Below are 26,812 nucleotides of genomic sequence, written 5' to 3' on the forward strand. Positions count from 1 at the left end.
AGGCGTTACCAAAGGTAAGTAACTTGCCCGACACCTCAACAGAAGGGGCAACTCTGAAAGGGAAATTTGGCTCCATCTCGCATTTAAATGTAAATGAGAATAACTACTTAATTGAACATCTCACTATTCTTGTCCGTCTAGCCACCTGGAACCGGTTTGTATGGCAAAATCATGTGCAAAAGTATACGTTTAAGCTGTGAATCAAAATAGTCTGATTGCCCAGTTTAAAAGGATTTATGTTGAACTAAGTTAATATAAAACCTGTGCAGTATATTCAGATGATGATTTATCGGGAACAGTTGTGTGAAGTTTAGTTTTTTTTATCTGAATAAAACTTTATGGATTGTATCTTTATGCTTAATCTCAGTGTTTTTTGTATAGCCATTGACTTTGTCATAACATTTGACAGACACCTGACATCTAGCTGCTGGTTCTTTGTTACTTTACATGTAATGCCTTTGCCACCATAGTCTCATGGGGGAAAGGATCACTTGTCCTGCTTAAACCTTGGGTTCACAAGTCTAGGAACTGGTATCTCCCAAACAAATATGACCCTCATACACGTGTATGTTGGTAATTTCTCTTCAGCGGTATATACTGTGTCCCCGCTTTTCTACACGTGCGTGCGTAATCATTGAGTCATTTTTTTGTCTTGTGCACCCTCCACCAGGAGGTTTTGCCTTAGGTTTAAGGCAGTAGTGATCGTGGAAAGTGGGGGGTCTAGTGGTGGTGTTGTTATTAAAAAATCCGGACAGCCAGACAAAGACAGTTTAATAAGTCTGGATTCGGACTACGATTAAAATTTCTGGTGCACTTTGCGAATTGATAATGGATTCGAGTGCGCTATGTAAGATTTTTTTTTTAAAAAGAGGTCAACATGTTTCAGCCTTTGGTAGTCAGAGGATCTATAGGCTTTCGTCAGGACCAATAGGGGTGAATAAATAGTGAAAAACTGTGAGAAGAATAAAAGGTTATTGACCTGAATCTTCGTGACTTAAGGTTTCATTGTACCTTATTAATTCTGGAAATTGCTTCCTCGGGGATTTAGGCTGATCGAGAGAGGCCTTACTTAGTACTACTTTGGTAGTTCCGGGAGATGACAGGCAGAGTCAGCACATGCTGCCAGGACCGAGCAAGAAGGCACTAAGTAAGGCCTCTCTCGATCAGCCTAAATCCCAGAGGAAGCAATTTCCAGAATTAATAAGGTACAATGAAACCTTAAGTCACGAAGATTCAGGTCAATAACCTTTTATTCTTCTCACAGTTTTTCACTATTTATTCACCCCTATTGGTCCTGACGAAAGCCTATAGATCCTCTGACTACCAAAGGCTGAAACATGTTGACCTCTTTTTAAAAAAAATCTTACATACAGGGGTGGGGAATTTGTATCGCCCGACGCCCTGGACATGAGGATTCTTGTTGCGGACAAGAAGTTTTATTGTCTACTTAGTCCTTCGGACAAGTAGACATTCTCATTAACCCTTGTGCATCTAATATAATCACAACACAGTTATTTCCGATAGTTATCTGAAATCTTAGTAAATGCGCCTTTTTATAGGTAATTACGGTAACCAAGCTAAGCTTGGCTACAGCTTGTGCTCACCGTCAATCGGAGAAGCAGAGACTTCACACTGCAAGGATGCCACTGAGCGATGCCGGCTTCCATATTAGTAATGTTTCCGAGTGCTAAAAGTTGCTGCCCGTGTCCTCGTGGTGAAATAATAAAGATACCTCACTAATGGTGCAGAGCGGTACGGGGTCAGGGAAGGTGGATGTTGTGTGTTACGAGTCCTTAAGTGTGGACCGGAATGCTGTTTATGCAGATTCTCGGAAAGAGTATGACGTCAGAGGAGCCCTGCGATCTGAAGTTGAAGGGAAGCTGAACAAAGAGGATGTGGGGACCCTGGACGCCCTCAATTCCAAAAAAGGTCACGGATATAAGATGTACTTTTTGGATAAAACACACACAGATGCCTCGATGCTTAAAAGTTCCTGAAAGTCAGTTTCGAGTGAAATAACACCAGAGAGCCAGAAAAGTGAAAACCAGCAATGGAGGAAGTATTTGATGCACTTGTACAGCGTTCCAAAGCTCCTGATTCAAGGAACCGCTGCAACCTACCTCTATTTACTTCTCAGAAAGATGACATGCTGCCATTTGTAAGGTCATTTTCAAAAGAAAAGCCTTTTCTGTCCAGGGGAATAGATCTATTAATTTGGGTAGTAGGCTCTGAAAACTGCAAATAACAGGCTTGTTCGGAATATATGGCGGAGATAAGAGAGATGGGGCTCCAGTCAGGTCACCGACCTGCAGATAAGACTGACACTTATTTACGTGGGATAGTTGGAGAACACTAGAAGAACTCGTGGCGCACGCAGCCTAGGCCAGAAAAAAAAACAGGAGATTAGAATAAGGAGCACAAGGGGCCCCTCATCCTTTCACCTGCCCCTGCTGGAACAACGAAGAGCCGATAGTAAGCAACGCAAATATATGTGTAATCCTCAACGTGGACTCGACCATACATGCTCACATTCTGAAATTATAGAGAGGGTGATTTAAAACAAGATCGTGGGACTGTATTTTGTCCATAGACCTTCATTGAAGCAGAGGCATTTTCAGGTGGCAGACTGCTAAAATAAAACGGTTTAAAACCAGGAATCTCCTGTGAATCGGGTCTGTTGGCATCTATGGCTCCAACAGTTTCCAGTTGCCTCCAGCTTGGCTCATACGGAGCAGCAGGGGCAAAGAAATGTGTGGGAGGGTGGGGGCCTCCACCTCAGGCAGCTAGCGATTAACAGTGTCAAGATTGATAAACATTACATGCCCATTGCACAGCAGGAGCTCCTAGGCCAGGAGGCACTTACTGAAAGCGAAAAAACGCAACTAGTGGGAACCAAGTCCCAACCAAGAGGCAGGCAGCAAGCAGAGGTGTGGGAAACGGGGAGTGTTTCAAAATGCTCAAGGCTTCTTTTACTACATTATCTCAAAGGTATTTGTTTCCAAATGGAGGTGGTACTTAAACTGCATAATTCCTTCCTTTCTTCACTGGGAGCACGCTGGTGTTGGGTGCACCCACTGCGCCCCCAAGCTGCCCATTCCTCCTTCTCCCAGTCTTCCCCAGTTTCCTAACTTCACTGCATTCTGTTCCCGTTCAAGTAACCCAACTGATCAGCTTCTACAATTTGCGTTTAACCTTTTCTCTAAATAGATCCTCTACTTAATGCCATACCATAATCATAAATGCCCGCCTCAGGCTGTTCTCTAATGCTCCCATATCTGCTTTAAATCATTCAGTTGCTTTTGCCCAGCCTGTCTCTTCCTCCCACCACTCAAAGTACATACAAGTTGACCCCTTTTCAGCACTCAGCCCCGTGTGACTTCATCCTCGTTTTGTTGCCCACTTTGATCCCCCAATTTAGGGGTTCCCAAAGTAAAGTTTTACAATCCCAGAACTGCTCATGACCATACAAGTTAAGAGCATGAAGTTTTGGCTCACAAAGACATCTTGCTTTTCTGACTTTGGTTCTTCTATTAACTACCTTTCCCTACTGGATCACAAGCAAAAACTCTTGTCGCTCCCTTTGTCCTCCAGGCTACATGTCTGCTCTTCGTCTGGCCAAGATAATTTTCCACTTTATTTTGTACCACTGTTGACTTTTCCTATACCCATTCTTCTGCTTCTGCAGGCTATCCTTCCCTATATTTTTGTTATATTTATAGGGCTTAATAATCTCTTCTGTTTTTAGCACTATAAATGATGGAACTATAAATATTGTTTACGTAATAGTAATCAATTTGATAGCCTTAAATGGAAGGAAAGCAAAGGTTGTATTGCCGGAATCTGAACTAGTACTGAGCATACCACAGCAGTTGTCTGGAGTAAATCTTACCCCACTGAGCCATCTAGCTAATTTGCTGATTCTGTTTGAACAACTCTGGTTTCTTTCTTTGTGCTGTCATCCTGTCACCTGCTAGCCCTCTGTCCTGAGATTATCTGACCTTCTATTTACTAGACTAAATGGTTTGGCTGCCTTTATATTTCTCTTTTCAACCTTCTTCCCCTACAACATCCTCTGCTGCTTCAGCCCTTGAATTCACTAATGTTTTCTCCAGAACATGTGTGTGCCATTTCCTAGTAATAGTTCCCTTCTGTCTCAATTCTTCAATTTAATCCTTGGATCTTGCTGCAGACCTCTCCAGGTAACCCTATCCTAATACCTGACCAGCCCCATCTCTTAAATACTGTCTGGTGATTCTTTCAATAATTCACAGCTCTGGTGTCTGTTCTAGCCACCTCAATCCAGCCTGGCCCCATGAGGTCTGCCTCAGTGCCATCTGTAAGTCTCATGACATTCCCTTCATTGATTCGGGTATTATGCTATTGAAATATCCACTCAGAGCTGTACGTTCCAGGCTTCCCAATTTTGACTCCTTCCCCCCCATGGCCAGTCATTGTGCTCCTCGCCACTCCCATCTATTGTCCTTACTGCTCAATTCGAAAACGGATACATTTGCTTTACCATAACTTTGTTACCATCAATGCACTGGTCACAAAACATGTCTACATGTAAATGCCTCAACCTGTGCTGCTTTTTACATGTCTTTACTACTAGGGTTACAGTGTTGGCAGTTGGCAAGGCTGCTGGAAGGCAGGAAGTGAAGTGGACTTGATAAGGTAAAGTAGTTGCTCAGAGCCCTTAGATGGGTACAGATCGCAGAGGCGGGGTAAAGAAGGCTGAACACCCTGTGATGAGCGAAGGCAAGGTAGCAGTAGTTGATAAAAGAGGTGTTGGAAGGGATGAAACCTATGGTGAAACTGGAAAGGTGAATAAAACCTCCTCTGAGAAGGGAGGAGAACCTGTAGTAAAATGTTCAAGGGGTACAGAGCCTGTGATGAGGGGGTGACTAGGTCATGGGATGAGTAGTGAGAGGAATATTCACTCCAATGTATTTAGTCTGAAGGTATATGTGTAGTAAGGGAGTGGTGTACTTTAACAGTAAGTGTGTGAAGCCCTTGTTGTGAGCAAAGAACAGAGGGGTGGTGAACCCAATGATGAAGATGTGGAATTGGTATGGGCCCTATGGCAAGTTAGTTGAAAGGCAAATGTTTTACTGCTGACAGGAAGAAAACAGTGTGGAAGGTAATACTTTATAATAAGAGAGTTTGTAAGAGCAACGAGGCAGAGCTCGGCAAGTTTACTTTAGGTTTTATAGTTGACTAGTAATCAGTCCTTGCTAGTACGTATAGCTTTTACTTTTATAGAGTACGTGGGACAAGTGGATTTTTTTACAGGGCTAGAAGTTTATTGTACCTCTTTGTCCCTTGGACAAGTACAGTTTTTAAAGAATTCCACACCCCTGTACATAGCGCACTCGAATCCCTTATCAATTCGCAAAGTGCACCAGAAATTTTAATCGTAGTCCGAATCCAGACTTATTAAACTGTCTTTGTCTGGCTGTCCGGATTTTTTAATAACAACACCACCACTAGACCCCCCACTTTCCACGATCACTACTGCCTTAAACCTAAGGCAAAACCTCCTGGTGGAGGGTGCACAAGACAAAAAAATGACTCAATGATTACGCACGCACGTGTAGAAAAGCGGGGACAGAGTATATACCGCTGAAGAGAAATTACCAACATACACGTGTATGAGGGTCATATTTGTTTGGGAGATACCAGTTCCTCGACTTGTGAACCCAAGGTTTAAGCAGGACAAGTGATCCTTTCCCCCTTCTGATTATGAAAGTTAACTACGGAGACTGAAAGGATTCTCACTCTGCCTCCCCCATCCCCATGATTATACACCATAGTCTCATGTTCATAGATATTTCTCTGCATTGAGCAAATAACTTTATATTCCTTTGAGGCAAATCACCTTATGTTTGTCAATCTCAGACACTTCCTATTGTTCTTTGATTGAAAACAACAATTTGAAATAAAGAAAACACTTCACCCTAAATGGTTCTCTTCCATTATTAGGATGTGTGGCCTATGTTCTATTGTATTTACCTAAAAAGAAAACAATAAATATGAGTACTTGAAACACACTCATATAGCATGTGTCCAAGACAACAGTAAGAAAAAAAGTAAATTAAATATTTAAGAATTTTATATACTTAAATCCTTTTTAATTAAACATTACAAAATGTTTATAGTGCATTACATGTCAAACCAGTTCAAGTAAAAAAAAATCCAAACAGCAAATAAAAGTATAAAACAAACATTTGTAAAGTTGATTTTGTCATTTTCACAGAAATCTCTGGGCCCATGACCTTCTAGGATAGGTCTCTCATTTTTCTGATCACACACTTGTTGATAAAGACCTGAAGATGTCTGTCACTGTTCAAAGGATGGTGACGTGGTTTACTCTTTTCAAGAACAGAATATTTCATACAGTAACAAACTCAGCATGCTTAAATATAGTAGTTTGCTGATATGCTTAAACTACTACTACTTGAGGCAGAACAATAAAAGCATTAAACACTAACTATGAAATATAAATGAGTGTCCATTAGAACCATAAAACTATACAAAGCAATGCTAGAGACATTTTTCCAAAAATAAATCTGATTAACTAATTTCTTATTTAAATCAAACATCCACATAGTCTACTCATTATTGTTAAATACATGATAATTAGAATGTCTTACATACTTGAGTGAAACCTATATTTCATTGTAAAAGAAACTTCAATTCATCACAACCCCCAAGAAATTAACAACTGAAGTGAAGGAAAGTAGGATCTGCTTTCATGGTTACCCCCACTTTTTGCTGGTGTTGTTCTGTTTTCTGACTAGTCTGACTGGGATCCTGTTAATCAGGACCCCTGTCACTGTGCTTCTTCCCTAAATTTGACCATGGTACCTACTCAATTGGCTACTGGTGTACACATATAAGTCCCTAGTATACAGTACTAAGGTACCCAGGGCATAGGTACACCAGGGGTCTCCCATGGGCTGCAGCATGTATTATGTCACCCATGAGGGACCACTCAAACTATATCTACAGGCCTGCGATTGCAGCCTGTGTAAGCTGGCACTAGCACCACTTACGACAGATTTAAGTTTCTTTATATTAGAATTCACTGCACTTGAAACCTATGTCACCCCTAAGGGAGGCCTTTCAATCCTGAAGGCAGGGTGCTAGGTTATAAGTGTGAGGATGCCCTGCATGCGCAGTACAACCCCCCCCCCTACAAACCCCGGAGCCGATTCTCAAGGCAGTATATGTGCGTCCAGCCATTTTGATACATGTAGTGGCCATGCGTCATTACACAATGGCTAACTATATATTGGCTGTGCCAAACCTGGGCCTGTCTGGTATCAAAAATGTTGGAATCATACCCCAACACTGTTACTGGTGTTGGAGGTATGATTCCATACACCAGGGGGCTCTTCTGGGAAGCCCTCGGTGCTCCCGGTAGCAGCCTATCCGGGTCTGCCAGCAAGCTAGTGCTGCTGCCAACCCCAGACATGATTCTGACCTCCTGCTTCTGAGCTGAGCTCGAGCTGGGGAAGGTAAAAAATAGGTTTCCTGTCACAAGGATGTGCGACCACCTCCCAGACAGGACATAGTGTATGGGGCTGGAGGGAAGCTTGCCAGTGCCACCAGACTGCTTTGAAGGGCATATTTGGTGCCCTCCTTACATACTCCAGTTTGAGCCAGTTCAGGGATCCCTTGGCTCCTGCTCTAGCCTCTCCTCTGGGAGGGACCCTTGAATCGTCCCAACCCCTTCCCATGGGTACTTTTTAAAAAAAAATTTTTTTTATCTCCGTTTATTGGTATTTTGATCAATGTCATAACTACAATACATGGGGGCATTACGTCTACATTACATAGTGATTGTGGTACAATGCATTAATTAAAGAGCAGAAAGTGGTGAGCCACATGGTGCAAGACACAATTCATTATAGCAAGCAGTGGTATAGAAGGTTTACTACATTTCGTGTCAACTTTTTTTCTAAAGAGCAATCCCCTCCGGGTGGGGGCCTAGCTGTGTCAGGTCAGAGGCTGGTTCACACCCACTCGGCTCCACCTCAGCATCACTGGCAGTTGCCCACAGCAGATAGGTTTTCCCTAGGGTACTTAAAGGCTTACTTGTGGGTGTCTCTTCAAACTCGTCATGGGACAAGGTTCAGAACTTGAAACCACTTTAGCCATCTGGGCACCTTAGACTTAGCCTGGAATCGAGACTGCACCAAGGGCGACTCCTTCTGCTCCTGGTTTCGCTGTTCTGCAAGTCTTCTTCATCCAGATTCTTCACCAGGCCTGTGGGCATCAGACACCAGAAGGAATCTCCCTTGGAATGATGGAGTCACTCACCTGCATCTGCAGGCACCGCAATGAAGCTGACTGGTCTGCTGCTCCTGACGTCCCACGGACTCCGAAAGGCTCAGCAACACTGGTGTTGGTTCTGCAACGCTCTTGAGGTTTGACCTGTCCTCTCGGCAAGTTTGAGGCCAGTATCCCTTGTCAGAACCACTGGAACAGAACCCCTGTGCACCGTGTCAACTTGCCATTGCCAAGGCTTCTTGGCGCTGTCCTCAAGAGATCTTCGGGCTACAAGAAGCTCCAGTATCTTTTTGCCAAGATATTCTTCCTCTCCGCATCTTCTGCACTGTGGGCCTGCATCTGAGCTGCTCGAAGTCCTCTTACGACTCCTGTGCCTTCGGCATGTGGGTCCTCTTGAGGGTCTTCTTTGGCTTCAGTGGGCTTTCCTGTTTGCTTGAAGCCTGCTCTGATTCTCCTGCATTTGATGACCTTGCTGGTCCCGAAATTGCACCTTTTACGTTTACCACGTCTGTTGCTGCTGCCAAGGCTTGTTGGTGCTCCTGCGACTCCTGTGCCTTCGGCATGTGGGTCCTCTTGAGGGTCTTCTATGGCTTCAGTGGGCTTTCCTGTTTGCTTGAAGCCTGCTCTGATTCTCCTGCATTTGATGACCTTGCTGGTCCCGAAATTGCACCTTTTACGTTTACCACGTCTGTTGCTCCTGCCAAGGCTTGTTGGTGCTCCTGCCGGACACCGACCGCGTCATCTGGTCTCACAGCTGCAGCGACAAGGTTCACTGTCATCACTCCTGCATCTTTCGTCATCGGTGGTCATTGCTCTTCCGTGCCTCCTTGTCACCACTGAGTGCCATAGACTCTGTCCCCTCTGTTTCTAGGTTCGTCTCTTCCGGAATCCATCCTTGGATTCCACCGGACTCCCCCACCTTCAACACCAGTGGTATTTTTCCTGAAGTCCTCCATTGTGGTCTTTGGTACTTTTCCGACGTCACTTCGCATCTGTGCGCCCGGATTCTCTGGTGTGGGTATCCTGGTTCCTGGGTGATCCACTGGTGGGGTGACTCTCCAAACTTCTGTCTTTCCACTGCGTTTCTTCAGGGTCCACTGGGAAGGGTCCATCTTTCCCATTGACTTGCATTGAGTACGCAGCTGTGTTTCCACTCTGCACGCACCCTTCGTGGGTTTCCTGGGTACTTACCTCGGGTGGTTCCTTGTGTCCCCAGCTCTTCTGAGTCTTCTGGTCCAAGTCCCGATATTGGTCGTAGTTCTCATTCCACTTCTTTAGTATATGGTTTGGTCTCCCCCATGGAAACCACTGTGTATTTGTGCTTACATTTACTTACTCTGTTTACATTTAAAGCATTGTGTGTATTGTATTGATGTCTCCGGGTATGAGATATACCAGTGTGTTAGTGAGTGTGTATAATAAATATACTTTTTATAACTACATTGTGTGGTTCATTTTCGTTTTACTTACACTATATGGTTAGTTCTGGTAAAACAAGCTGCTTAACACTCCTTCTGGACGAAACCTGAAGGCTGCTCTCCACAGCTACCACTTAAAGAGCTTTATATGGTTGTCTATGACCACTAAAATCACCATAAGGGTTGTCTGGATTAGTACAAGGTGCTTCACTTGAATAAGTTTGCATCATATACTAATCCAGCCTCCTACATATAAAGGTAACTACATATAAAATTGTCATACATGCTTTTCACTTTGAGGGTGACAAGAGACAAAACAAACCCTTTGGTAGATCTGCTAATTTCCTGTCAATGCTTGGACAAGGTAAACAGTTGTTTGATCATAAGTCTTGAAGCAACTCCTCTAGATGAATGTCAATTTATTAGATTGTTCACATTAGCTGATTGACATTCAATGGATCATATTCTTTCAGTATTGTTCGCACCTCTAATATGTTGTTTCAACATACTTCCATGTCGCAAAGAGAGAATCAGTATTGTGCAAAAACTTTGACTATTAACTGGCATCATAGGAAGAGTTGGCCTGTGGTTATTGCTACTTGCACAGCTGGACAAGCTGCCAAGTTCCACATATTTGCATGAAAATCTCTACATTGTCTGGAAATGTGGGGATATTACCGCCATGAATTAGTTTAACACAAGATGTGTGTCCTTCCTGCATTCCTCTTATTTTTGATATGATCTTGCTTGTCCAATACTAATGCATATTCTGATGTGCATGACCCCAAGAGCACCTTCATAACTTTAGGGCCACATACTCTGCTGTACATATGATCTAGTGTAGCTGCAACAAATGATGGATGGAATGCTAAATGATTCAAACACTCTCCCCCAGTCAAGAGATCTGGGTTACATCCATTGTTCTTTAGCCCACTACGCCACCCCAGTTTGGACCCAGCCATGTGCAAATCAATCTTGACCCTGTGCCTCATGGAAACAGTCCAGACTGAAATGCCAAGCCAGATCCTCCCTTGACTGGAAACGAGCATCCTGGAACCGGTTTCAGGGTATGTCACCCTTCATCAGCCAGGCTAGGTTGAATCCAGTGGCACAGTGAGCAAGGGACCCACATCTAGGCATACCCGTCCCACTTAGGGCGAAAAGTGTAACTGCAACAAATGATGGACGGAATGCTGAATGATTTCAAACATTCTCCCCAGTCAAGAGATCTGGGTTATGACACTGTTCTACATTCTGTCCATCAATTGTTCTTTTTACATTTATCACCCCGAGTGGGATGGGTATTGCCAGACATGGGTCCCTTGCTCTCCATGCCACTGGAAGTCAAGCTATCTTGGCTGATGAGGGTTGAAAACCCGAAACTGGTCCTAGGATGCTTGTTTCCAGCCCAGGGAGGACCTGGGCTGGCAGTTCGGGCTGTACTGTTATCATTGGGCACAGGGTCAAGACTGACCTATTGCGGAGTTCAAACTGGAATGGCATGGAGAGCAAAAAAACTATGAATTTAGGCCCAGATCGCTGTACTGGGGTGAATGTATGACACTGTTCTGCATTCTGTCCATCAATTGTTCTTTTTGTACTTATGACCTAGAGATAGATTGGAAGAAAGTGTGGGCTATCGAATTGTCTATTATTATGCACTAGAGGAACCCAAACTCTTCCACTCATGCTTTGGGACTTGGTCATATGTAATTTAGTCACTTTTTGCTGAGGAAAAGTAGTAGCTTGTTTTGCGCTACTCCATCTTAATCTAGTCTCCCAGATTGGGAATATGTTTAGTTGTTCATCCTCGCAGCCTAAGGCTCATAGGTAATGGGACATAGTGTCCACTGGGTCCCATCACCTGACTCTGCAATTCCTCTCAGCATGAAATGCTTGTTCCTTATTTTAGCTCCAGGAAACTGCATCAATCCACATTGAAAGGGATTGCTGTTAGCTTACCTAGATTTCAAATGGGGGGATCACTTGGCCGACCAGCCTCAACAAGCCTGATGTATTATCTGGGTGAGAAATTAATGAAAGCATCAGCCTCAAGCTCCGCCCCATCTACATCAGGATCTATACATGGAAATGGCGGATCAGTAATTTAATGCAGGGCTCAGTCAACAAAAGTCACTGTGATTGAGAATCAAAAGATTGCTGGCAGTCTTGAATGAGCAGAAAATTGCCTCAAAACAGAAACTCCTGTTTTTGAAATATAGAAGCAACCTACAGAGAAAATGGAAGCTGACACCGAGACTCGGTTTGTGAAGTCACATGTTCTCCTCCAGGGGATCCTCATCAATAGTCATAAGCATTAGAATATATATATATGCAATTGCAGCCAAATAAACAGTAGAGCTGAATTATGCTGTAAAGAATTTCCACCATACATGAACATCTGCATTAGAAACATGAGAAACAACACCAAAGATTGTTTAGAAACTGTTTTAATGCTTAGAAAGCAGTAGAAATTCTTATAACTCACTGAAAGCATAGAAAGCTCCCAGGCTGCATTGCAAACACACAGTCTAAAAAGACTGAAAAGCTAACCTGTAGCTGCATGTAATAAAAAACTGACACCGTGCCTTTAAGGCACTCATGACCCCCAGTATCCCATCATGCCTCAGGGGTGACAGTTGGGTCAGTTGTTCTTTCCGGCTCCTTCAGGAAGGACCCTGGTAACACAGCTCCACTCATTTCTGGCTTAATTTGCTTCAATTTTCTAACTTTTGGACTTACTTTGACTTTTAACACCTTGTAAAGTAAGGTTTCTGTCTTTTTAGACAGTTTTTGTGTGGCATTTTATTTTAAAATGCCTTCTCTTTTTGACAACTGTCCTTCTTGTGGCAACAAGAAGGCAAAATCAGACAGTCATGATGTCTGTATACTTTGCCTGCCTGATCATCATGATCCTAAGAACTGTCCTCATTGCGAACGCCTGTCTGAGAGAACTCTCAAGGACAGAGTAAGAAACCACATTTATGGACTGGCTCAAAGGTCCACCAGAGGAAGATCTCCAGTGAAGAAGGGCAGCAAGAGGGCCAGAAGTCCTTCTAAAGGCAAGTCTTCACGTCCGTCAACTTCAACATCGGGCTCGGCGCTGAAGAAACATCTACCGGTGAGTTTTCCAGCTGAAAAACGACCATCGACGGCGGGCTCGCCGTTAAAAAGAAGATCCGGTTCGTCACCGACGTCAAGGATGCCAGCTCCGTCGGCGAAATCCCCTCCGCCGTCGTCAACCAGGCGACGATCGGCATCGAGGCCAGTGACTCCTCTGCCGTCAACCGGGCGGCAGTCGGCGTCTAGGACCAAGACCCCTCTGCCGTCGTCAACCAGGCGACGTTCAGCGTCGAGGACCAAGACCCCTCCGTCGTCGTCAACCAGGCGACGATTGGCGTCTAGGACCAAGACCCTCTCCGCCATCGTCAACTCTGCCACTATCGGCGTCGAGGACCAAGACCCCTCCGCCGTCGTCAATCCGGCGTCGAGGGGCGGCACACCTCCGCCGTCGCCATCTCGACGACGATCGGTGTCGAAGTGTGACTCCCCGCCAACGTCAACAAGGCGACGTCCGGCGCCGAGGACCAAGACCCCTCCGCCGTCGACAACCAGGCGTCGAGGAGGCGATCTCCGTGGATGTCTCGTCGATGTTTGGCGTTGAGGACGTCCAGGGTTCCTCCTCCGTCGTCCAGGGTTCCTCCGCCGTCGTCACGTAAACACTAGACGTCGAGGGAGAAAGCTCCGTCGTCGGCAAGTAATCGCCGTTCGACGACGAGAGACCATCGTTCTTCGCATCACTCCTCGTCAAGACATCCAACGTCGGAAGTGATTGCTCCGTCGACGCCCCGGAGGCGGTCGGCGTAGAGGGGAGGAGTTCAATCGTCGATGCATGGCGATTTGACGATGAGGCGTCATTCTTCACCGTCAAGAGCTGGATCGATGCCAAGGCACTCTGCGATTCTGGTTACGGAATCAGCTTCGCGTCACTCATCTTCCCAGTCTTCTGGTTCCTCCAGATCATCTGCAACCAGAAGTCCTGTCCGGAAATCTCCTCCACGTCGGTCAGAGGTTTCTGCTCCTGGGGTGAGGCTGTCCCCTGCAAAATTGGCAAGACTCAAGGGCTACGGAACGCCTTCTGCAATACGTCAGCCCGGAACATAGATCTCCGCTGCAAAGGCTGGTGGCTGAAGTAGACCAAGTCAGTCCTCCCAGACAACAGACCGCACGTTCACCTGAAAGGAGGCCAGTAGATCTCGTTCTCCAAGAAGAGAGGAACGTTCAACAAGATCTCGTTCTCCAAGGAGAGAGGAACGTCCCAGAAGGACTCGTTCTCCAAGAAGGGAAGAGCGTTCCAGAAGATCGGGCGAGAGGCGACACAGTTCCCATCGCAGGAGTATAAGAACTCCTTCCACCTCTTCTACTTCCTCTACCCGATCTTCTACTAGGAATTACTCCCCTACTCTCACGGACAGCCCTATCTCCAGAATCTCTCCAGTGGACGACATCAATACCTATCTGGATGTCCTGCAGAGAGGGGCTAAGAAATTAAATATTGATATGGCTGTCCCACAAGTGACTACCACAGTAATTTTTGAGACATTGCACCAAAAATCTTCTTCCCGTCCGTTACTTCCTTTAGTCCCAGGAATCATGGAACCAGTCAAGAACATTTTCCTCACCCCTGCAACCATCAGAGCAGTGCCAGCTCGTATACAAAAGAAATACAAGCCTGCTGATTCAGAACCAGTCTTTGTCAAATCTGATCTACCAGCAGATTCAGTGATTGTGGCAGTGGCTCGAAAGACCCATGCAGTCGTTCCTTCATCTTCTGTCCCGCCAGATAAGGACAGTAAGACACAGGACTCATGGGGTCGCAAAGTTTGTAATGCTGCCGCTTCTGCCCTGAAGGTATCCAGTGCATCCGCGCTGCTGGGAAGGTATGACAGAGCCTTGTGGGACTCGATGGAGCACTTCAAAGCCAAGCTCCCGAAGGAAGACCAAAAGGACTTTGAAGAAACAGTAACGGAAGGCAGTCTGGTGGCAAACCAAATGACAAGCACCGCGGCGGACGGTGCAGTGTTGGCGGCGCACTCTTATTCACATGGAGTATGCACCAGAAGGTCTTCTTGGTTGCGCTTAACAGGCCTTAAACCGGATGCTCAACAACGCATCTACCTTCTCCTCACTCTGTTCTGTCTACCAGCGCCAGGAAGCTCCGGTGTCAGTGCGCTTTATAAGCAACACTTAACATAACATAACATAACATAACGCATCTTGAATCTTCTTTTCTCTGGATCCTCTCTCTTCGGGGAACACGCAGATGAGATGACCTGGATGAAGACCGAACTGGACACTGTAAAAGCGGTTGGTTTGGAGAAGAAAGAATTTAAACGACGCTTCTAATCCAAGAAGGGCAGAGGGGCTCAACAGAGCGTTCAAACCCCTCAGTGGTCCCAGAACAAAAATCAGGGAAAAACCCACTTTCGAGGAGGCAAATCCAACGGGGGTAGAGGAGGTCATCAGCAGTCCTCGTCCACAGCGAGAGGAGGGAAAACTTGAGCTGTGGCTTCCTCTGGCGCCGTTACCCACTCCAGTGGGAGGAAGTGCTTCGCAACATCTAGCAGAGTGGGTCAGCATCACAAAAGATCGTTGGGTGCTGAATATACTGCGCAGTGGATATGCACTACGTTTCCGTGCGATCCCAAAGTCCATACCTCTGAAAAAGGCTCGCCCTTACCAACTAAACCTTCTTCAAATAGAGGTCAAGTCTCTTCTTCTAAAAAGAGGCATCGAGTAGGTGCCTCCCTCTCAAAGGGGAAAAGAAGTCTACTCCAGGTACTTTCTTGTCCCCAAAAAAGATCAGGAGGACCAGTTCAGACCCATCTTGGACCTTCGCCTTCTGAACAAGATGGTGGTCAAAGAAAATTTCCGCTAGTTGGCTCTTCACCAAATATGTCCACATCTTCAATTAAGGGATTGGATGTGTTCGGTGGATTTGCAAGATGCGTACTTTCATATTCCAATCGCCCTTCGCCATCGCAAGTACTTGAGATTCGTGGTAGGAAGCAAGCACTACCAGTACAAAGTGCTGCCCTTCGGACTCAAGTCAGCACCACGAGTCTTCACCAAATGCATGGCAGTGGTTGCGGCTTATCTACACAAGAAAGGGCTCTTCGTCTATCCATACCTGAACGACTGGCTCCTAAAAGGCTCATCTCCCCGACAGGTACTCAGCGACTTTCAGCTGTGCCTACAACAGTTGCACAAGCTAGGCCTCCATGTGAACATGGAGAAGTCTGTCCAACAACCAACCCAGAGAATCCACTACCTGGGGGCAGTTCTGGACACAAGTTTGGGAAAAGCTTTTCCTTCGGAGGAGAGACTATCGTCTATGAAGCAGAAGTGCAGGACTCTTCTCCAGTCTCGGAATCCAACAGTCAGACAGGTAGCTTCCCTGCTGGGCTCCATGGCATCCTGCATTTTTCTGATACCAAACGCCAGACTGAGAATGCGGCCTCTGCAGCAGGCTCTAGAGGACCAGTGGGACCAAGCGACAGGGAATTGGGAGGATCGGATCAGTCTGTCCCAGGCAGCGAGGACTTCCATCCTGTGGTGGACTCGCCCGCAGAATGTGTTGCTGGGTGTGCCGTTTCACCAACCTCTTCCGACACTGTCGGTGGTCAGACGCTTCTCTAGAGGGCTGGGGGGCACACATGGGGTGCTTTCAAATTCAAGGTCGGTGGTCAACTTGGCACCAAACCTACCACATCAACATGCTGGAGCTTCGGGCAGTTCATCTGGCTCTCAAGGCTTTTCTTCCAGCTATAAACACTGACTCAGTCCTAGTTCAGACAGACAATACCACCACCATGTGCTATCTGAACAAACAAGGAGGCACACGATCTCGCCCTGGAGGCTCAGGCGATCTGGTACTGGCTTCTGGCTCGGGGCCTATCAGTAGTGGCAGTGCACCTTCCAGGCGAATTAAACACCAAGGCAGACGCACTCAGCAGGCACTTCGAAGATCAGCCAGACTGGGTGCTAAACGACAAAGTGATAGAAGAACTTTTTCGGTGTTGGGGTCGTCCTACCATAGACTCGTTTGCAGACGACGAAAACGCAAAATGCCACGCCTTCGCGTCCAGATTCCACCGACCAGGGACGCAGGGGAATGCTCTCCTGATGGACTGGTCAGGAACATTTGCTTACGCGTTTCCGCCCCTGGCTCTGATTCCGAAGGTAGTGTCCAAGCTCCTCAGGTCGGACATGAAGATGATTTTGATAGCTCCGGATTAGCCACGGCAGTGGTGGTACCCGGACCTTCTGCATCTGTCTGTGTCCACACAGACGACTTCCTTGCAGACCGGAACTGTTGAGCAAAATGAACGGGAGGATACTGCATCCCAACCTCCCATCACTGAACCGGACAGCATGGCTCCTGAGGTCCTGCAATATGGGCACCTGAACCTGCCTCCCGAATGTATGCACATTTTAAAAGAGGCTAAGAGATCTTCCACGAGAGCGTCTTATGCGTTCAAGTGGAAAAGGTTTTATATATGGTGTAGGGATCGTCACCTAGATCCTACTAAAGGGCAGGAGGAAGTAATCCTTACATACCTCCTTTCCTTGGCAACTTCTGGGTTGAAATATGCTTCCATTAGAGTGCATCTGTCAGCCATAGTAGCGTACAGAAAATCACCTAACCAGATTTCTTTCTTTCAGGTTCCAGTGGTCAAGGACTTCCTACAGGGGTTGAAAAAAGTCTATCCCCCTGTGCGAAATCCTTCTCCTCCTTGGGAATTGAACCTGGTTCTATCCAGGTTAATGTCACCTCCTTTCGAACCCATCCACAAGGCCTCTTTGCAACATCTCTCTTGGAAAGCAGCCTTTTTAGTGGCAATTACGTCAGCGCGCAGAGTAAGTGAGATACAAGCGCTCTGTACAAAGGAACCATATACTGTTTTCCACCACAATAGAGTAGTCCTGAGAGCTCATCTATCCTTCTTGCCTAAGGTGGTTTCTGATTTTCATATAAATCAGTCCATTTCCCTCCCTTCGTTTTTTCCAAATCCTACGACTTCAGCCGAGCGGTCACTGCACTCCTTGTATCTTAAGAGAGTGCTCAAGTTCTATTTGGAAAAGACTAAGGGGATCAGGAAGACGGATCAACTGTTTGTGAACTATGGTTCAATGAGAACGGGCTTTCCAGCGGCCAAGAGATCCATCTCCAGATGGATTGTCTCCTGCATTAAATTGGCCCATCAGCTTGCAGGCAAACCTTTATTGATGTCACCCAAAGCGCATTCTACTAGAGGGAAAGCGGCCACAGTAGCTTTCTTACATGACATTCCTATGTCAGAGATATGCAAGGCTGCAACCTGGAAATCAGTTCATACCTTTACGAGGGATTACTGTCTAGAATCTGATTCCAGGGCCGATACTCAAGTAGGGCAAGCCTCCTTGAGGAATCCTGTTTGGGTAGCCTATGGCCTGCTCAGGCTTGTTGATGGGAAATTACTGTTGTGTTATTCCTTTTGACAGCAGGGATGAGGTGAGGCTCGCTATTCTATTCTAATGCTTATGACTATTGATGAGGATCCCCTGGAAGAGAAGGATTAGTTACTTACCTGTAATCCTAGTTCTCTTACAGGGGTATCCTCATCAAAATCATAAGCAACCCTCCCGCCTCCCCGGGCAAAGGACATTCGTTAATGAGGAGATATTGTTAACCTATTTGTTACTTGGTTTTTTCAGTCTCCGAAAAGAACAACTGACCCAACTGTCAACCCTGAGGCATGATGGGATACTGGGGGTCATGAGTGCCTTAAAGTCACAGTGTCAGTCTTTTATTACATGCAGCTTCAGGTTAGCTTTTCAGTCTTTTTAGACTGTGTGTTTGCAATGTAGCCTGGGAGCTTTCTATGCTTTCTGTGAGTTATAAGAATTTCTACTGCTTTCTAAGCATTAAAACCGTTTCTAAACAATCTTTGGTGTTGTTTCTCATTGGGCGGGGATATTCTAATGCTTATGACTTTGATGAGGATACCCCTGGAAGAGAACTAGGATCTCAGGTAAGTAACTAATCCTTCACTGCATTATCTGGGAAGCCATGCTGCCTTAAATCCCTTTTGTTAGAAAGGTGTGACAAGTTTCTTTATTGCGTTTAAGCATCATTGGTGTCTACGGTTACACATTCACTCTTTACGCCCTCATATCCCTGTAGACACTGTCTTATTTTAGGTCCACTTCGGTCAGTTTCACTGATGAGAGCCTGAAGTTCTAATTTGCTGGGGCATGGCACATTTGAAATCTGTCAGTGCTGTTTGTGATTTTACCAATTCAGGAAGGTTCATGTAAGTTATGCTGAAGCTCTCCGGAAAGCCTCAAGTTGGGGGTTCTCAAATTTGATTCTTAGTTGTATCAAATGTCTTTTGTACTTGCCAGTCAGGCCATTCTTTGGGTGTCATACTCTCCATGCATGTGAACTGGTCCAGACTGGCCGATTGAAGATCAGGGAGCCCGCAAAATAATGGGTGGAATTGATAGAATCAGTCTGAAGCACCAATAGCCATTTTTAGGGCAGCCATGTCACTCATTTGTGTTTCTGTGTATCCTTACCCACACTCGGTCCATGACAGTGCAGGCTACCTTTAGACCCACGCAGGTGTTGAGGATCGTTTTATACTCCTTGAGTTCACACTCTTCTCATGTCTGTGACCGCTGCCAACTCCAACTAAACCATCACCCAGAAGAAATAGACTTTAGGGCATACCTAAAATGCATGGATGGATGTGCTGTCATTCTTTCTGCAGCCCACTCATTGTGGACTATCGAAAAGATACATTGCATGCAGTGTTGATATCTGATAATATTTTGAATGTAATATTTTGAGGTGTGCGAGTCTAAAACTAGATGTATGACCCCCTCTTTAGTCTGCCCCAAATCAATTTCCAATTTGTGTTTCAAACCTAGCAATGCTGTTTGCACAGTATAGTTAATAGTCAAGTACATTTTAGAGAATGCCTGCTCTGCTAGTTATTATAACAATGCCCATGGCCCTGTTTGTGCCAGGAAGCTGAGTGATAAATCCCTTAGTCTCTTTGAGAGAAACACTTTCTTGGACTCATAAATGCGACAGTGTCTGCCATAAAATGTGCACCTTTTCTGACAGTGATACCAGGGATGGTTCAGAAGGGTTAAAGCAGAAATGCAAGGTGTTTGCCGATCTGTACATGTATGTGCTCTCTTAAGTGCAACTTTTATTTCTAATTAAGTGCTTCAATACTACTGGCTATGTCTTGTGGTAAGTGTTCACATGTTCTATTTTTTCAGTATGATCAAACCTAATAAAACTGTTTTTTTTTTAAAGTGCTTCAATACAAAAATAACATCAACTGCTTTGAAAGCCAACTGTTTACACCTCAGAAGAGCAAGTATAAAGTGTTCATTCTGAATAACTGACACCAAATATGGTCCTCAGAGTACTTTTAATCAAATTTTGCATTTGAATTTATCCTCCTCAAAGCTTGGCCCATGACAGGTACTCATGCAAGGATAGTAGAAAGTAAACTCTTCAGACATCTTCTGTAGAGCGTATGCTTCAGAGTGAAAGGCAAATGGGTTTAATAAAGGTAACTTACACATGTGAGTAAGGTACACATGCAGGTTTAACTTTTGAGTATTACTTTTTGCTATTTGCCAATTAGGAGTGTAAAGTTACTACTGCCAAAAAGGTGCCGTAGAAAGTCCAACACCATACATGGGCAACCACTGATGCCACAATACCCTCGCATAGAACATAATGGAGGTAGGGACTTAAAATTGAGCAAATAATGTTAACTTTCAGTAAATTATTTAAAATAGTTACAAATATAAATACATTTAATTTAATGTTAAAGATATCGAGAAAAAAAACGATATACTAATTCAAATTAATGCATAGAATTAATCAAAAGTAATTTATTTATATTCTAATAAAAATAGTGTAGCATGTTTAAATTAAAAAGTTATTACAATTAGTTAAAATAAAGCAACAATGTTTTATTTAGAGACTTTTTAGCATTAAATAATTGTTTTTACTATTTTAATGTTAAATGAATTTTACAGTATTTTTTTTTTTAATTAATTTTTAGAGTTTTATATATGTATTTGCTACTGGGCCTCCAATATTTTCTATGGGAGGGCTGTGCAGTACCTTTGGTTGGCCATGTGTGATGAAAGATGTCCGCTCTGAGTGGAAGTATATTTACCACTGTTTTGGGTCCTCCTTGGCTGTAGTAACTATAGAAGTGCAAGTTATTAATAGGATTGGGCTTCCTCTTTTGTGAGATGCTGCACGTCACTCCCTAAACCTTTCAGTACCCTGCCTTACTTCTCCCTAAACACCATCTTTTTTGTAGAAAGTTCACCCCATTTTTTAACCTCTCCCTGGAGCCTTCCACATTTACTAAGGGGCCTATTAAGATTTCGGTCAGACAGCCTCCGACTTGAGATTAGAAGCTTTCCGACTGAGATTGTCGGTTTCAATTCCGACCACCTAATTACTCTCTAGTCGGTCGGAATTGATACCGGACGGTAATTCCGGCTGGATTCAGCCCTTCGGCTAGTCGGACACCCACCCGTAATCGTAATGGAAAGCATTTCTGTAGTTGGGATTACGATCTTCGGTTTCCCACAGGCTTTCCATGTCGGGCTTTCTGACATAGAAAGCCTGTTGGAAAGTGAGTATGGGGCCCCTAGCAGGGCCCCCTTCTCTTTCCAGCCTCTGGTTGGGGACCGAGGGGGCACCTATGGTGCCCCCCTGTTCATCCATGCACCGTGTGGCAGGCACCCTGAGGTGACTGCCACAAGGTACAAGTATGAGCACAACCTCCCATTTCCCTATGGGAGATTGTGCTACGGCCGGTTTATGGGCGTAGCACAAGTTCCCATAGGTAAATGTGAATATGTGATTGCACGATGTGCGGTCGCACCATAATAAGACTGTTGGGACCGCCGACCGGAGGTCGCTCCCAATTCCACGATGATGTCGTTGGCTGCATCTCCGACCGACATCATAATCGGCCCCTAAGTAGAAAACTTAAGTTCTAGAGGATCTTCTCATTAAAAAGATAGGTGAGATGAAGATTTACACACTTAGTAAACACAGACTGTATTTGATGTCTTAAGGCTTCACGTGTAATACTCCATAATCCAGAATTGATGATAACAATTAGGAGTTTTTTTGTATTGATTTAGAGTTCTTTCATAGGTCAACATGTGTTTCCGACAACATGTCGCTTTGTCAGGGCAAAATGATATATACTTTGGAAATGCTGTTAGTGAGGTACAGCATTGATTGGAACAAGATACATAAAAATAAAGATTTAGATCAAAGAAACAAAGGAAAAGTAACAGGAAACGGAAAAACAAAACATTTTTGTTAAATAAATAATCTAACATGATTTTTATAACTGAAGAACGAAACTTAAAAGTAATTTAAGGCAACAATTGGTACAGTAAGCGAAGTGATAAACAGAAAGCTTAAAAAAGAAACACAAATAAGATCGGATAGGGAGACATTATTGTCCAAATGTCTTATAAGAGTAGTATCTGAGTAATACATCTTCTAAACAGTAGCACCACGTGTGTGCCTTAAAAACAAACTATATGTGAGGGTAAGTGATGGGAGACTCAAGGACAGAATCAAGAAAGGTCAAACAATACTCAAAAGTTGTGGTTCGCGCAGTTCAAATAACTGTTCCTTCAGAAAATGTGCAGCCGGAGTGATAAAAGGGTCAATAGAGAAAAAAGAAGCACAACATTAATAAATAGTGTAATCTTACCAATATGGAAATATTTGAACAATTTGTACAGTTATGGGGGAAAAAACGGAGTTTTGGTCTTCATCCTGAATCTCTGAAAGATTGTGGCATTTAAACACAAGTCAAACCTGAATAACATATGCGTAAAGTCACACCTAGTGAACGCATTGACCGCAGGTTGTAATACTTACAACAATGTCAACAAATAGATTTTGTGTTCTAATAATACAGATCATGGGATGACGGTGGACTTCTCAATCTGTAAAAAGGATGTTTTAAAAATTAATTGGAGAATGAAACTGAATTGAGATCAATTAAATAACGAAAGCCACCAGATGGCATCCCCTACATGCTCCGATATAGGAAGAAGCCTAAAGTGCAGTAATGAAGTGTGTAAATTTCAATAACCTGCAGTTTCCTTGAAAAAAATGTTGTAGAAAGTAAGAGTCTCCAAATGCAGTTGTCATATTTACAAAACCTAAAGCTCCCAATTTAGTAGTCCGACAGACTTGACTCATGAAATTTGATATGTAGTCGCAAATCAATTCTGACACTAAGACCAGAAATCCGTATTTACGAGGCTCGTATTCATGTAAATTCTAAGCTATCAAAAATACTCGGCAAGGTGATCCAATCACTTGTTGCAGTACATCTACTTTACAGCATACGTATGGATCTGAAGAATTACTCTGTATTGTATTTTCAACAAATATGAGGAATTACGTGGCAGTAATCCTACATACCTACAAGTTGAAACGAGCATTATCATAGCCAATAGGTCTCACCTTTGGGACCTTATAAGTATTTAGTTATGCAGCACAATATCCTTGGTGCAACAACATCAACTGTTGCATGGCTAAACACTTATAAGGTCCCAAAGGCGAGACCTATTGGCTATGTCAATGCTTGTTACTTATGTGACTCTCACCAAGAAGTGCTTGGTGCCTTCAGAGAGCCTCAAGGATGGGCTCTGTGACCCTCACTTGCAGAGACTGAAGCCCTTTGGGGTCTTCACCAGGATAGGATGCGCCTTGTCCGACCCTCAGAAATGCAGCCAAGAGGGGTCCTCTCCAGGAGAGGTTAGAAGAGGCGCTTCACGCCTTTGGGACCCTCACCCAGAGGGACTGCATATCTTGTGGCAATCGAACCATAAGAGGCAATGGCCTCGACCAGGAAAGCTGTGGAGTGTTCACCCCAAGAGTCTCCATACTGTATAGAACCCTCACCAGAAGCATATCACCGGCCCTGCAGCACCTGCGGTGCAGGTGGGGGGGCACCCTTCGGGCCCCTAAAGCCAAGCCCAATGAATATTTGTGCAATGTGGAAGACTCTGGGACCTCTCTTCACATTCTGCAGGGGGCTCCATCATTGTACGTTATACTGAACTTCTGACCATCACCCAGAGAGACTGTGTACCTTGTCGACCCTCAACGTGACAGGTAGTGAACGCTTGACCCGGAAAGGATGAGGAACTTTCACCTGGAACGGGTACATCCCTTGTGAACAGGCCGCGTGCTCTATGGGGCTTCGGCAGGGGAGGCGGCACGCCATGTGTGACCCTCTGAGGCGACGACACCCCGCAAGGCTGTGGGACACTCTCCAGGGTTGGCTGAATACCCAGCGGGTCCCTCCGCAGGAGAGACCGCAGTCTTGGCTACTCATGCTCTCTCCATAGGCTGGTAATTCTGTCAGTGTAAACAAAGCAGGGTTACTATGGCAACCTAATTGAAAGAAGCTCAGAATCAATGGGAAATGGAAGTGGCAAATCAAGTTATTTTTTTTTTTTTGTGGGTGGGCTGAATCCACGACTACAGGTGCAGTGATGGTCCACTGTGGTGGGTGTTTTGAAGGGGAATATAGGGCTAGCATTGACTGGCTTCACGAGCAAAACCTTTACCCTACGCTATGTTCAACAGCGCTGCAGCTGACATGATGGCTTCAGTGAGCTAAGCGCTCAGTCTGACACATGCTTAGATCTGCAGTCTAAGCGTTTGAATCTAGGAAGGACCAGCTCACCTTCCATCCTTCCAAGGGCGATAAATGTGGCATGCTGAAATTAAATAAAAGTAACACAATGTTAGCGCACATAAACTACAAGAATGTGCCAGGGTGCGCCGTTTATGAAATATTGTATAATAACCATTTAGTAATAATATTGTCCATCCAAGATTCAAACGTCACCAATGCACACTTAGCAGAACACAAGTCTACAAGCACCCTACATCTTGTGATACATGTGAACCCCTGCTGTCGTGTGCGTACAATCTAATTTTGAAAAACCCATCGGTGAAAGTCGGTCTTGGTTGTATTCATTGCTCGAGATATGAAGCTTCTGGGGGCACCGGTTTCCAGCCCGTAACACCCCTGAAATACAAAAAAGCTCATCACATATTTATTGTGTGTTCCACCAGGAGGCCCTTTAAGATTCATGACACCAGATCTTCAGGAAGATGCTAAATGCATTCTTGCTTTTTATATATTCCTGGTCCTTTGAAAGCCCTGCTATGTAAACTCCAATAAACACCTACTCTTAAATTAAACCAATCATTGCCACGACAAGCAGTGAGTAGTTCTTTCCAACATATGCCAAATAAATTTAAAGATATTGTTTTGGTTTTGCTACTGAATGAAGACAATACACATGGCGCTCGGCAGCAGGAGGAAGGGAGAGAGGAGGGGCCTGCGCCGGCATCCCTTGGGGGAGCGAGCAGCGAGGCACGATAATTGCTAACATATGGCGTTGCTGCTCACTCCCGCAAGGGGATCGCCAAACGTGCACGCGTTGCCATTGAGAGCAATGCAACGCTTGCACTTTTTTGGGCGAAAAAGGGAACCAATGGCTAAAGGTCTTTTTCCAATGCAACGCATACACGCTGCGTAGGTGAGACCTAAACAATGATGGGGAACGTATTTAGCAAATGTTACCAGGACTACATTGCCAGTGAACCAAAAGAACTTCAAATCAGTGAAACACTCACACATCAGTCAAATTCACCCGAAGTTTGATGCGCATTTCTGCGATCCCTTTAATCACTTGTTTCACAAAACTAAGACCATATTGTTGAATATAAATGGTACGGTAACTCAACAAAGTTTTAGGACACACAAGTTCAAACAACACAGGCGGACCAAAGCACCAACAACCACTTCATATCACAACACGGAAAGACATCCGCACATTTCACAGAATCACCATGTTAATTTAAGCGCTCTTAAAAGCAACCACATTACAAACATTTTAAAAGTTAGCACCCTTTAAATTGCAACGCTTGCCGAATTGGCAAACAAAGTGGTGCACTGCTTTAGAAGCACCATCAAAATCTCAGTATCTACCAGTTTGCAAAATGAACCTTTTATCACTCCTGTTGCACATTTTCTAAAGAAACATTTTATTTGAACTGCACTAACCACAACTTTTGAGTATCGTTGGGCTTTTCTTGATTCTATCATATGCTGTCCTACCCTCACATATACTTGGTTTTTAAGGCATACATATTGTGCTACTGTGTATAAGATGTGTCACTCGGATACCACTCTCGTAAGACACTTGGATAAAATATCTGTATCTGATCATATTTGTGTTTCTTTACTAAGCTTTTTATTTGTCACTTAGCTTGCTGTAGCAATTGTTGCATTACATTCTTTTTTTGTTCATTTAGAAAAATCATGTTAGAGTAATTATTTAACAAACTTTTTTGCCTTTTCGTTGTCGGTCACTTTTCCTTTGTTTCTATCATCTAAATATCTAATATTTGTCTGTATCTTCCTATCATTGCTGTGGCTTTCTAACAGCATTTGCAAAGTATATATCATTTGGCCCTGATGACTCGACATGTTGTCGTGAAACACGTGTTGGCCCATGAAGGAACTGTTAAATCAATAAAAGAAATATTACATATTGGACTGGAGGGTTTTTTCCTTTAATCCCTTTTTGAGGTCTGTGTCTAACCCTTTAGAGAGCCTCTGTTCCCCTCCCATTTACACATATAGGTTTGTGAATAATATTTTGTAGTACTGTAGTAGCAATAGATAATACAGTTTTTATGATTAGGCCCCAGAATGCTGACAAAGCGTAAAGACTGTATGATTTGGAATTCAAAATCACCTTTCACTCTGGATATTATCCAATTTTAGAACAACTATTGTTAAATTCGGATATGATAGTTAAATAATTCACACTACAAGACCTCCCCCTAGTCTACAGTCTTTCATTTCATTGGTTAGACAACCCCACACATTACCTTTTGCAACTTTTCAAGGCGGCTCCGCTTTCCCTGACCCCAAATTACTTGG

The 26,812-nt window shown here is 44.4% G+C and overlaps 1 protein-coding gene across 1 annotated transcript in view; it reads left to right on the forward strand.

The window, feature by feature from the left end:
* The window catches only part of SPAG1 (sperm associated antigen 1), a 1,072,862-nt gene that overhangs the window by 619,666 nt on the left and 426,384 nt on the right, over positions 1-26,812 (forward strand). The gene's annotated exons all lie outside the window — the stretch shown is intronic.

This window comes from Lissotriton vulgaris, chromosome 4_1 (genome assembly GCF_964263255.1).
Source record: "Lissotriton vulgaris chromosome 4_1, aLisVul1.2, whole genome shotgun sequence".
Classification (NCBI taxonomy): domain Eukaryota; kingdom Metazoa; phylum Chordata; class Amphibia; order Caudata; family Salamandridae; genus Lissotriton; species Lissotriton vulgaris.